The 13,255-nt window shown below is 35.5% G+C and overlaps 2 non-coding genes across 2 annotated transcripts; both read right to left on the bottom strand.

Annotated features, from left to right (window-relative positions):
* Nucleotides 1-402: 402 nt before the first annotated feature.
* Nucleotides 403-475, bottom strand: Trnan-guu. Its single transcript has one exon. It is a non-coding gene; the product is annotated as a tRNA-Asn (tRNA).
* A 9,657-nt stretch (nucleotides 476-10,132) lies between these two features.
* On the bottom strand, nucleotides 10,133-10,205 carry Trnan-guu. Its single transcript has one exon. It is a non-coding gene; the product is annotated as a tRNA-Asn (tRNA).
* Nucleotides 10,206-13,255: the final 3,050 nt, after the last annotated feature.

Raw genomic sequence — 13,255 nt, forward strand, 5'->3', positions numbered from 1 at the left:
AAAGATAGAATTTCTAGACGCCTGCAGGATATAGGTGCATCGGGACGCGGACGAAGTCGCGAGTAAAATACTTAGTAGATTATAAAACCTAAAGATAATTAACGTATCGTTTCTATTTACTGAAAAAAAAACACTTCTTAATTAGTCCAGATGTTTATTTAGTAATTTAATAACCTATTATAAGCAAAAGCACAATTGAATATTTACGTAAGCAAGAAAAGGGTATTCGGTTTTAGGGGAATATCCATGTAAATAAAAAAAAGTTTTTTTCGTCTCTTTTTTTTGCAGTTGAGTCAAAATTTTACGGACTGGTAGGCAAATTGCGATTGATATTCTTTGTTGTTTTATAATAACACTTTTCATGAAACAACACGCTCTGAAAATATCGAATGCTAAAAGTATCGCCCCCGGGTGGGCTCGAACCACCAACCTTTCGGTTAACAGCCGAACGCGCTAGCCATTGCGCCACGGAGGCGTTATTTCAGCAGCTGAAATTCAATATTACATGAATTTTAGCAAATAACACTAAACACTTGAGTTGAACAATAAGTAGCTCATGTGTAAATACTCGAGCCTATAAAATATAACGGGTGTGTCGTTCATAATCACATTAATTGAAATGCGTTAATATACATGTTAATATATGTCGATTAACACAAACAAAAACGAAAAATACGTAAAAATAAAAAATGCATTTTTCAAACAAAGTAAATAGAATAAAAATGTGTGAAAATTAGAACACCATATAAAAGTCAGTCATTACAAACAACTGAAATTCTCCCTTGAAAACTGACAGCTGTCAACTGATCAAATCATTTGATAGTCCTAACTTTATCTCTACTTTACACATACTTATGATGTTGTAAATTATAAAACTAAAAACGGCTCCTGTGGTTAAACCACTGAATGGATTAGGTTATTTTTTTACAATTCGCCATAGAATATCATAAAGTATATGCGATAGGATTTAATGTGATTGTGAACGACACACCCCGTATATGAAAAAACCGATAAAATACGGTTAAAAAGTATTAGGTATTTCCCACGAAAGCTGCATGAAAATGCGATAAGACATCACTGACTGAAATGGAATATTTTTTTATTTGTTTGTACCATTCGTAAATGCTCCGAACCACCGAACCTATTTGAAAAATTCTTTCATTGTTGGAAAACTACAATATTCCCGAGTAACATCCAAACTAATATTATAAATGCGAAAGTAACTCTGTCTGTCTGTCTGTCTGTCTTTCTGTCTGTCTGTCTGTCTTTTCTTCACGCCTAAACTACTGAACCGATTTGTGTGAAATTTGGTACAGACATAGTTTGAAACTTGAGAAAGGACATAGGATAGTTTTTATTACAAAAAAAAATAAAAAATAAAATTATTCCGGACATATAGCGCCATCTATTGGTCAAATCAAAAATCTGCTGGTAGTCACTATTCCACGCGAACGAAGTTGCGGGCAAAAGCTAGTAGGCTATATTTTATCCGGGTACGGGAAGAAGTATCCACGGGATGCAGGTGAAACCGCGGGAAAATAGCTGGTTTTGCTTTATTTTTATCAAAACGATATGAAAGTAACACATATTCTAGAAAAAGTAAAGAATATAAGACCATAAGTATTAAAAAAATACCTTATCAGTACCAATTACGGTAACAAAATATCCTAATTGCCTTACTGTGAAGGCATAAAAAACTAACCTTATTAAATTACCTTGCTTCGCTTACCCAAATATATAGTGTTAACAGAAAAAACATCTATTGTGAGCAATCCTGAAAGAATATTTTTCTCAAAGGATTTCAAAGTAGATTCGTCCTACAGTGTATTTTTAGGGTTCCGTACCCAAAGGGTAAAACGAGACCCTATTGTTTTCGCTCCTCTGTCCGTCCGTCCGTCCGTCTGTCACCAGTCTGAATCTCATGAACCGTGATAGAGAGCTGAAATCACAGATGATGTATTTCTGTTGCCGCTATAACAACAAATACTGAAAACTAGAATTAAATAAATATTTGGGGACCCCGATACAACAAACGTGATTTTTTTGTAAGTTTTATAAATAATGGTACGGAACCCTTCGTGCGCGATTCCGACTCACACTTGGCCGGTTTTTTACGGTTAGTTTCTTTTAGAAGATGCTAGAAAATATCCTTTATTTAATAAATAAGAGTTTGTGTCAAAGGATTTTCTAACTGAGAATTTAAATTATGCAATTCTTGACTGCCTTTTGGTACTTTGATTCTAATCCCTGATTTTTTTAACAAAATTGTACCTACTTGTATAATCTCTGAAACTGTGACCTATATTCAAGAAATCTTTTTCTCTGATTACAAAAGTATACCTACTTAACGTAATTGAAATGAGTAACTGCTCTGTTAGTCGTAGTAGCTTCAAGGGCTACTGCCCTACACGGGGTCCCGGATTCGATTCCTGGAACAGGTCGAAATCAGGTTTGTGGGTTTCATAAAGCTGTTTAGAGTCTGGGAGTTGTCGGTGTTCCACCCCCGTGCCTGGGAGGGCACGTGTCGCCGGCGTCCCCGAATGCTACTCAGTAGCAGTCGTTGTTACAATTCCACGTCAGAGGCTGTCAGGCGGATTTGAGAACACTCTGACACTAGGACTTGTCAGGTGATTAAACCTGCAGCTCACTCGTTAAGAAGAAGTAGATGTTCTAGTGTTTTTTCAAGGCTTGTAAATAATAATATTTAAAAGGACAAGCCTAATAATTAACAGTAACTTAAATGCTTGAAAAAAATGTCCTCTTTACCTTTTCAGTCTATTTAATTTTGTTTTTTAGTTGAAGTGGGGTAATTAGGGTCAAATTGTAGAAAAATTTTCTCTAAATTAATCATGCCGAATTTTTTTCGGGTACAAAAGTTAACGTTAAAGAAAAACAAAATTTTATTCACTTTAAAGGCATAATTAATTCATTTCATACGTTTATTTTTTAACCTAATTACGTGTAACTATTGTCTCTTTTAAAATAGGTGTTTTCTACAAAAAAATATAAGTTTATTATAGTCGTTTTTGAGTTTATCGCAAAACTACTGACAGAAGACTTTTCCCGCGGTGTCACCCGTACTCTTCCGTACCTAGAAAAAATATAGCTTTTGTAGGTATTTGATAATGTATATTTTTACCAGTGAAGGATTTTTTTTAAATCGGTTCAATAGTTCCGGTGCGTCTAGGCTACAAGCAAGTATGTAATGTTACCTCTTTACAATATTAACGGCCAGTTTCTTCATCAAAAGTTAAAGTTAAAGTTATGGCTAAAGTAATGTCTAAAGTAAAAGTAACGGTTAAATTAAATTTTTCTATTAGTTTTGCTGTCATTTTAGCCTTGAAAAAACGAATTTGACCGTTACCTTTACTTTAGACATTAACTTTAACTTCTGATGAAGAAACTGGCCGTAAGTATAGATATGTAAATGTAAACATGTTATGTTGTGTTAAGTTTACGTAGTTATACGTGTAGGTATCCGGAATTCGACCCATCCAAAACATTTGGTATCTACGTTAGTTTTGCAACCAAAATCGAACCGTGTGGTTGCCGGTTGCCGTCCCGGCTCTCGGTTGGCTGGTTGCTCCTGGTTATTCGGTTACCGACGGCCTGATTAGCACATGACGCCTACCTTTTTGGGGTGTGGTGTAAGAGAGAAGCTGAGGATATTTATTAGGGGGTGATTCCAAAAACCAGTCATATGAAGAAGAAGTTTTATGTTACCCGGAACCTGAACGAGTTGTGTAGGTCAGATAGGAAGTCACTATGGTACTGACGTTCCTATCATTGCCTATTCCTATTGATGGAATCATAGTAGAAATTGTTGGCGTGAATTTTTTTTTTGGCAATTCTACATGTTCTACTGTTCTACATGTTATTGTGTGAATGCCTTATGAACTGCATATAATATTCAACTGTTCACATAAGGACTCGAGTCCTGAGAGATCCACATCTCGCACTCTGATAAAAGTTACTTACATACTTTCTCAGGCTTCAGCTCCCCACTCCAAAATTCTTACTCTAGCTAGGCTTTCGTTTAAATTGGTTCAGTGGTACTGTCGTGAAAGCTGGACAAAGAGACAGACTGAGTTACTTTCGCATACTGAAGGAATCTAGTATGAAACCGCAAGGAATTACTTATAATTTTAATTCGTTTAGATATACTACATATTTCTATCTTGAGAATTCAAAAATAACGCTTAAATCGCTATGCTGATATAACTGAGACCTTACTCTGATATGTTCGCGTGAAATGTCACGGAGCGGCGATTTTCTAAAATTGATTTATTAGATTTCATATCATTATGAAGTCTTATTCAATCGATGTAAGTAAGTAGAGTTGTTAGTCTTGAAGTAATTTATCAAGTCAATCTCTAGATTACCACTCATTATCCTTTTTTAAGCAAGTATAATTAACTGAATAAAAAACATAACCCTACTTAGCAATGCGGTTATAAAACATAATTCAATTTATTGGTAACTTGTATGTAGACTTAGACTTTTGGCTCCTTGGCTTAATGGGGTATTTTTCACAATTTGAAATCCGAAAATATGGGACATGTTTTATTTATCTGGGTAGATAGGTAACAAAAAGTTAATCTGTAGATATGTACATATATCAAAAAGAAATAAAATCTTTTGTAGGCCTTACAAGATCGAAAATATTTATAACTCTTAACCTATATTCCGATAGTGTAAATTGACTGTAAAACACACAAAGAATCGTGTTAATCTTCCGCAATATATCCTGTATCTCAGTCTAGTGCCAAAACTTGCTTTTAAGCATTCTCTTTATTATACTTATCTAGGCATAAACATTCGACCCCGATTTTTCACCGATTGCAGTCTTAAATAGTAAATCTTTTTAACCGAGTTCAGAAAAAGACGGGGGTTCTCAATTTTGATGTGTTGTTTAGAAATGGCAAAATAATAGAGCATATCATCTGCCTCGCCCTTTTCTAACTAATGTTGTGGTCAGCTACCAGTCTAACTGGATGCAGGCGATTACGGCAATAATTTTATTAATGTTAGGTATACTTTTTTTCAGGTACACAAAATCTTCCGAATATACCTACAGCCCAAAATTGTGAAAAATACCCCATTAAGCCAAGGAGCCAAAAGTCTAAATCTACATACAAGTTACCAATAAATTGAATTATGTTTTATAACCGCATTGCTAAGTAGGGTTATGTTTTTTATTCAGTTAATTATACTTGCTTAAAAAAGGATAATGAGTGGTAATCTAGAGATTGACTTGATAAATTACTTCAAGACTAACAACTCTACTTACTTACATCGGTTGAATAAGACTTCATAATGATATGAAATCTAATAAATCAATTTTAGAAAATCGCCGCTCCGTGACATTTCACGCGAACATATCAGAGTAAGGTCTCAGTTATATCAGCATAGCGATTTAAGCGTTATTTTTGAATTCTCAAGATAGAAATATGTAGTGTATCTAAACGAATTAAAATTATAAGTAATTCCTTGCTGTTTCATACTAGATTCCTTCAGTATGCGAAAGTAACTCAGTCTTTCTCTTTGTCCAGCTTTCACGACAGCTTACGTAGGTACATAGTACCGGAAACTTGAAGTAACGTAACGAACAAAACCAAGATTTTTAGGAGATAAAAAATATTTTTTTTTAACTTAAATAAACCAATCGATAGAGAAATTCCGAATACAACTTATGTAGGTACCGTCTTTGTATTTGATATTTCTCTACATAATTAATTTTCGACAAAATTTCCCCTACGTTATTTCATATTTCCTGCGTTACAATACTCCCTACCTTTATATTTTCGTGTCAACGTACCTACGTTAATTACCTTCTTTCTACCATAATCCCCATTGCCTGACCTAATTTTTCCGTCGTTCATCGTAACATCTGTAATCCTATGGGACTCTCACCTCCTAATTAGGGGTATTTGGACCTCTATATTAAGAGTGAACTCGGAAATCTTATTAGCTTTTGGTTTTGGGTTTATTGACCAATGATGTGATAAGTATAATTTGTTTTCTATTTATAAATATGTAGAGAGAGGTGTTCCATGTTCTGAGGTAGATACTTCCCGTAGCCAAATAAAAAAGCCTATGTCCTTTCAGGGTTTCTAGACTATCTGTGTACCAAAGAATTCTCATTTAAATCGGTTGAGTAGCTTTAGCAGAAAGTGTGATAGAATAGAGCGATAGGCAGAATTAATTTCGCACTTATAATATTATTTAGGATTTTATACATAGAAAATCTAGTAGAGCACGAGTAAATACGTAGTAAATAAGACACAGTAACACACACGTTTTATCCGGATGCTGAGTGTAGCTCTCTAAGTATATCTTAGACACCATTGGCTGTGTTTCGGATGGCACGTTAAACTGTAGGTCCCGGCTGTCATTGAACATTCTTGGCAGTCGTTACGGGTAGTCAGAAGCCAGTAAGTCTGACACCAGTCTAACCAAGGGGTATCGGGTTGCCCGGGTAACTGGGTTGAGGAGGTCAGATAGGCAGTCGCTTCTTGTAAAGCACTGGTACTCAGCTGAATCCGGTTAGACTGGAAGCCGACCCCAACATGATTGGGAAAAAGGCTCGGAGGAGGATGAGTGTAGCTCCGTGGGGACGCAGTGTTAAATCGCGGGGAACAGCCAGTACCCTTATAAATAGCAAAAATAATACACAAATTAGACTGCATATGGCATGACAAAGATGTTTCTAACCAAGCTTAAAAACAAGGTGTAAAATAATTAAATTAATAAAAGCTATCAATCTTCACTCAACTTCACCACTTCTCTTTGATTTCACGTCACTTGGCTGTCACTACGCATCACTCGCTGCATTTGACGACTCAATGCATCTCGCGTGCAGGACCCTTGCAACGGGCGTTTACGCTCGTATTATATTACGTACGCGAAATACGAGATGGCGCGAAAAAAATGTGGTAAAAAAACGTTAAGAGTACAATATTGTGGTACTTATTACGTACTTTGTTAAAAGAGTTACTAAATACACTATGTACTAGGATTTTACAGCGGTTACGCTCTGGTTTTCAGATGATTTATTTTTGTACCTAGATAAGATAATGCTTGTGCTTATATGTAGGTAGATACTATAATGATGTTGTAAGGCTGAATGATAAGTTTCTTTGCATGAACGCGGAAATCTCAAAACCACCGATTTGAAAAAAAAAACAGTGTTAGATAATTATAGTCGATTTATGAGGAAAAATTAAGCCTTTTTGTCCGGTTGCGCGTAGTAGTTCTCACGGAATCGCTAGTGGATAATATTCCTAGCATTCTATCTAATCGTAGAAAAATATTGAAATCAGCCCAGTACCTTTTTAATTTTTCATTACAAATTAATTAAAATAACTATTCCCTGTTTAAACTAGGTAGGTTTCGCATACACGATCGAGAAAAACCAAAACAATAACATACTATTTGTATATCTATAAAAATCCGAAATAAAATATATCTCAAAATAAAAATAACTATAAAAAGAATCCTCTCAAATACCATAACGCTATATTAAAATACTAGACACACACACATCTCGGGTTACCAAGCACGCGATACCGAAATACTCGGCGGCCATCTTGTATTCACTGACATAATGACAATTGACAGCGCGGTCAGATGTGACGGGCTGTCACGCGAGTTCAGTAAGTCAACTGTGATAGTTAGTTGTGTTATTTTAAAAATAAAATGTGTAAGTACTGTTGGGTTTTGACATTTTGGTTATTTTTTTATGGGAGAAGTTTAAACTATTATTAATATTTAAAATGTGTGTTAGTCTTTGAAAGTTAGCCCGATCCAGGAAAGGCCAAAGGGCCTACAGCAGTAAGGGTAATTTGATGTGTTTTTTTTTTCCGACGTCAAAAATCATCAAATGACCCCTCCCGCTGTGGGTTAGCAGCGGTGAGGGAGTGTCAGACTCTTACTGACTAAAAACCGTCGTGTTCCGTCATAGGCCTTTTGTGTACCAGGGCCGCGGTATCTCTTTCGAACAACCCGCAGCCCCGGCAAAAAAAGCCAGGGCTGTTTAGTCACGTCTTAATGTAAATCACACTCATCATTACTAAACTAATTACACTTCAAACAAATATTACAAAAGCGAAAGTTTGTGTGTCTGTTTCTGACTACTTTAGACGCAAACGGCTAAACAGATTTTGATAAAGCTTGACAGTAATATAGTTTAGACATAAAAACACATAGTTTTTATCCACATGCGGGAAGTAGTTCCCTCATAACTCCGTTGGAACCGCAGGAACAGCTAAATTATTATAATTGTTTGTGGCATAGCCCGATTTATTTATACATGACATTAAAATACTCATTTAATAATATAATGCAGGTGTACAATACAAGATGATATGAATAGGAAGGGAGTGAGTGTCAGTATGACGAGTGACAGGGGAAAATGGAAGAAAATGACATATTGCGCCGACCCCAAGTAATATTTGGGAACAGGGCAGGAGAAAGAAGAAGGTGTACAATACTTACTTCTCTGCCTACGCTGCAAAAATAACAGGGCGTTATACAGATGGTATCGACAATATTATATTGGAACGTCAAAATAAATATTTAGCATTTTTTTTAATGGTTACACTTAATTGATATTTCATCGAGGTTAACATTTAAGGCAAAGTTTCAATTTTAAAACATCAATTTTAATAACGTCTTTAAGTTCCTGTTACAGCCTTTTTATCGTCCCACTGCTGGGCACAGGCCTCCTCTCACACGGAGAAGGATTGAGCATTGACATCTTTGGGTATACATATTTTATTAGTGATCCGTCTTCATCATAAATCACTCTATTTATTGGTGAAAATCACATAGACATCAGTTCTCCCGGCAACCTGACACTCCTTAGTAACACTAGTTGTTACACTTTTTTGCTTCTGATTACCCGTAACGCAAAGGACATAGGGTACTTTTTACCCAAGTGCGGGAAGTGAGTAAAAAGTGCCTTTAGGATGGGAATCCACGGGGATGAGTTTGAAAATTTCAACAGTTTCGACTCGATAGGTTTCGTCCCTCCATTATCATGCCAATTTAAAAGTAAACTTATGTATTAGGTTACTTTAGCTACATACTGTATAGTGCTTAGTTTACTTATGACTTTAGTTAGTTATTTTATTACAGAAACTTACAAATTTAAAGTTCAGCACTTCTCCTTAAAACCGCAGTATACAAAAAGTCTGCGGCCCCGCCCCTCGCAATGGCGATGGTATCAACATATTGGATTTTGTACTCATCGCTATAAGCTTATGTAAGTATATAGCAAGGTAAGCTGAAGTTTATTTTAAAATATATAAAACAACCTATTAACTTTTGAGATACCGTATAAATCAGGAGGTTAAACTTCAAGTAAAATTGTACAAGTACTATAGTAGACTTTTTTAAATTATAAAACCTCATCTTGTAAAACAAAAAGTAGCTTTCCTGTCTTACCCTCTGGTCAGTTTATAGGTACCTATTATCAAAATAGTTTCAGCTGTTGAAGTTGAAACGTTAGAGACAGACACACAGAGTTATATTCGCATTTATAAGTATTAAAATTGAATGAATAAGCATCATGACCACATGTGTATACCTGTGCTCTGAAATTACAAACCGCTACTAAGTTAGACAAGAACTATACTTCTTTTAATAACTGTTTAAGTATAGCCCAGACAACAATAGGACGCATAACATACTTTAATACCTAACAATCATTTGAACAAGTGTGCTATTAACAAAAACACAGCAATTTACAGTGAATACAAAACATTTGAAAACAACCGAACAAAGCATGAAAACAAGTTATAATCACGTAAAAGTGAAACCGATTGCCAAACATCATAACATGTAATAATAGGTGACAGACAAACAGTCCGTGGCTGGTATTAGATAGAAATGCGACCGGTATTACGCCACGGACGGACATACAAACTGTATTGTGACAATTCTATTATTTAGAAACTACTTACTATTAGGACCTGGTCAATTTTATTTTTAAATGCCAAAAAAATACATTAGAATATTTTCAGATTAATTAGGTAGGCAAAGTATGGTTTATAAGTCGACCAAAAATTGCTTGTTGAAAAATCGGAAGGTGTTTGATAATATTTTCAGACAAGTTATTATGAAAAAGAAACGCCCCCGGGTGGGCTCGAACCACCAACCTTTCGGTTAACAGCCGAACGCGCTAACCATTGCGCCACGGAGGCTATGAGATGTAGAACCGAATATATAAAATGTTTTTTTTTATTTACCTACTAGAAGAAGTACCTAGAATATAATGGAATAGAATATGCAGTTTATATTTTCGCAACGAAGTTCCACAAATTATTTTTCTTAATCTGATCACATAAAATAAGTAATAGCCAGTTTTAAGTAAGGATAAGTCAAAAATAATTCACATTTGTTGTAATATTTTTTTCGGATTACGAGAAACTATTCTACTCTAGTTCTCTCCTAAAATAAAAACGTACACACAGCCTCAGAACCACCCTTTTGAGAAGTCGGTTAAAATATGCTCAAGTCTATAATTTAATAAGTGGTATCTGTGAGCAATACTTATCTCTGAGACAACAATCGACCCGCAAACTTGATTATTGCATTCGCTCGCTACATTGTTAAGGCGAATATATCAATATTATTACATACAATAGGCCTATAAAAATGAAAAAATTAAATACCCTCAAGTGATGATATGTTAATTATATTCAGTCCAGTGAGAGAACACCATGATTGTCTAACAGTTTTTAGGTACATTATTTAGGTACCACAGGTAACTAAATATAGAAAAAATATACATTATTGTTGTAGGTAGCTGTCTTCAGTCAACTGCTTCCCGTATCTATACGAAAAGTTTCAAATATTTTAAATGCGAATTTTACTTGTCTGTCTATTCGTCTTTCGCCTCAAAGCTATTGAACCGACTTAAATGAAATATGGTACACACGCAGTCTATCTAGTACTGACAGAAGAACACTGACTACTTTTCATCCGAGATCGGTAAAAGTCCCTCACGACGCGGATGGATTAGCGAGGAACACCTAGTAGTTTACAGGTAAATAGGTACTGATATATATAAATTTTCATCAGCTATTTTTACTTATTTCTGCGTGAAAGAGTAGCTAGCATCCACACAATATATACCTTATCACCTTCCTCTTCGCAATCGAGTAAAATTGAACTACAACTTCTCCTTAACCAAGCCGCTTTAACATCACGACTTGACCGCCATAACTGCAGCCAGTTATAAGTTAGCTCATTATGTTGTAAGATTCCTCCAAACAGTTACATTAGTTAAACGCGTCATACAATAGTTTAACCGTGATTCATAATCTGAATGTTTGTTTGTTTTCATTTAGCTTTGGTATCGATGGGTTTCTAACATATAAACAACCATAGATTTCGAAAAAAATGGATTGGGATCGTTGATTACATCCGTCAAAATACCTAAGTAAGTACCCAAGGTGATCTGAATTATACCTGTAAAAATAGTAATAAAAACTAAATAAGCTGATTTAAATTATACCTTACTGTAAATATAATAAGAAAGTAGTTGCAAAAATTAGAGGCACCTAATCATCTGCGTAGCATTTCCCCTAATTTTATTAGGGTCGGTCAGCTTCCAGTCTAACCCGATGACTGTAGCTGAGAACTACCGTGCGACATGAAATGACTGTCTACTAGACACAATAACGTGAGCAATCCTGAAAAAGCTTTTTACTCGTATACCAGTTAAAAGACTTTATGGCTTCTGACTTCCCATAAGTTATAGATGATGCCCTGCTATAGATGTTCAAATGACAGCAGATCAGTATCAGGATAGATCACCATGGTTGTAAAGATATTCTTAGAAAATCTATATAATAGAAGTTACAATAGTACTAGCCCGATTTAGAACTGAACTCGCACAGTCGTACTTGAGAGGCTGATGCTTTAACCATGGCCACAACTTCGTTCTGCAAACACTCCGTTAGACAGGTTGACCCAATAAATATACTGTAATAAGTGTAAACCTCTGTCATATAAGATCTTACAAAACTAGACCACTTTCTTGACTGTGCCGTACCTACAAAAGATCTTGAGTTACAATTTATAATATGTGTTCCCCACGCAACAAGACGTTGATATTTGATAGTAATTGTGTATATGTAGTTATAATTCTACAGTTCGTCTGTACGCTGTAGGAATGCCCCGTTTAATAGTAAGTATTTATATAATATACTTATATTTAGATATAATTATACAGTTCGTCTGTACGTCGTAGGAATGCCCCGTGCTGTTACGTCTGCGTACAACCGTGGACGCGAGCCAAATGACCAGTAGGGCTGACAGTGACGTAAATTGTGACTAATAATCGAAAATGTCACCATATTAACTGCTTCACTAATTGAATGGCAAAACAATTTACGTAAAATATAATATTTTTTAATATAAAATATCTAACAATAGGTTTCCCACTAGACGAAGGCCTCTTCTCACACAGAGAAGGAACGAGCCTTAAGGAAAAAAAAAATAATCATTTATGTTTGTACAATAGAATATTTTTAAAATAATTTAGATGACAAAAAACGTATAGGCAAAAGAACTTCAGAAGTCTCAAATGCAGTTAATTCACCAATATAGTTATCAGCACGAATCTTGAGCTCTAGCTCTGACCTACATCTGCGCAGAAGTAATTTATTGGGTCCCTTTTGTGGTATGAAGTGTGGTGCATCGCGTCATAGCCGTCACTCCGGATTGGTTCTTTGCTAATAAATCACTTCTGCGCAGATGTAGGTCAGAGCCCAACATTCGTGCCGATAACTATACCTACTATAAAAATACCTAATTTCCACAAAAATCATCATCATATCTCTGCCAGCCCTACATTACAACCGCAAGTTGCGCAGACGCAGACGCACAACAAAACGTGTGTAACAATGTCGTTTTATATTCACTAATTAACCGTCCCCAATGCCAAACGTTTAGACAATGCTAACTATTCACTTTTATTTATTTACTTTTCGTTTATTTTGTTTTACATAATGTCTAGACGCTGATTGGTAATTTTAGCGCAAGTAGGTGCATTCTTCTTACTGCCAATTTTAAGACCACCCTGTAGAACGTTGGTCATTTCATCATCTGCCTTATCCCAACTATGTTGGAGTCGGCTTCCAGTCTAACCGGATGCAGCTGAGCCAGTGATGTATAAGGAGCGACTGCCTATCTGACCTCCTTAACCCAGTTATCCGGGCAACCCAATTCCCTTAGGTAAGACTGT

Source organism: Helicoverpa zea, chromosome 27 (genome assembly GCF_022581195.2).
Source record: "Helicoverpa zea isolate HzStark_Cry1AcR chromosome 27, ilHelZeax1.1, whole genome shotgun sequence".
Taxonomy (NCBI): Eukaryota; Metazoa; Arthropoda; class Insecta; order Lepidoptera; family Noctuidae; genus Helicoverpa; species Helicoverpa zea.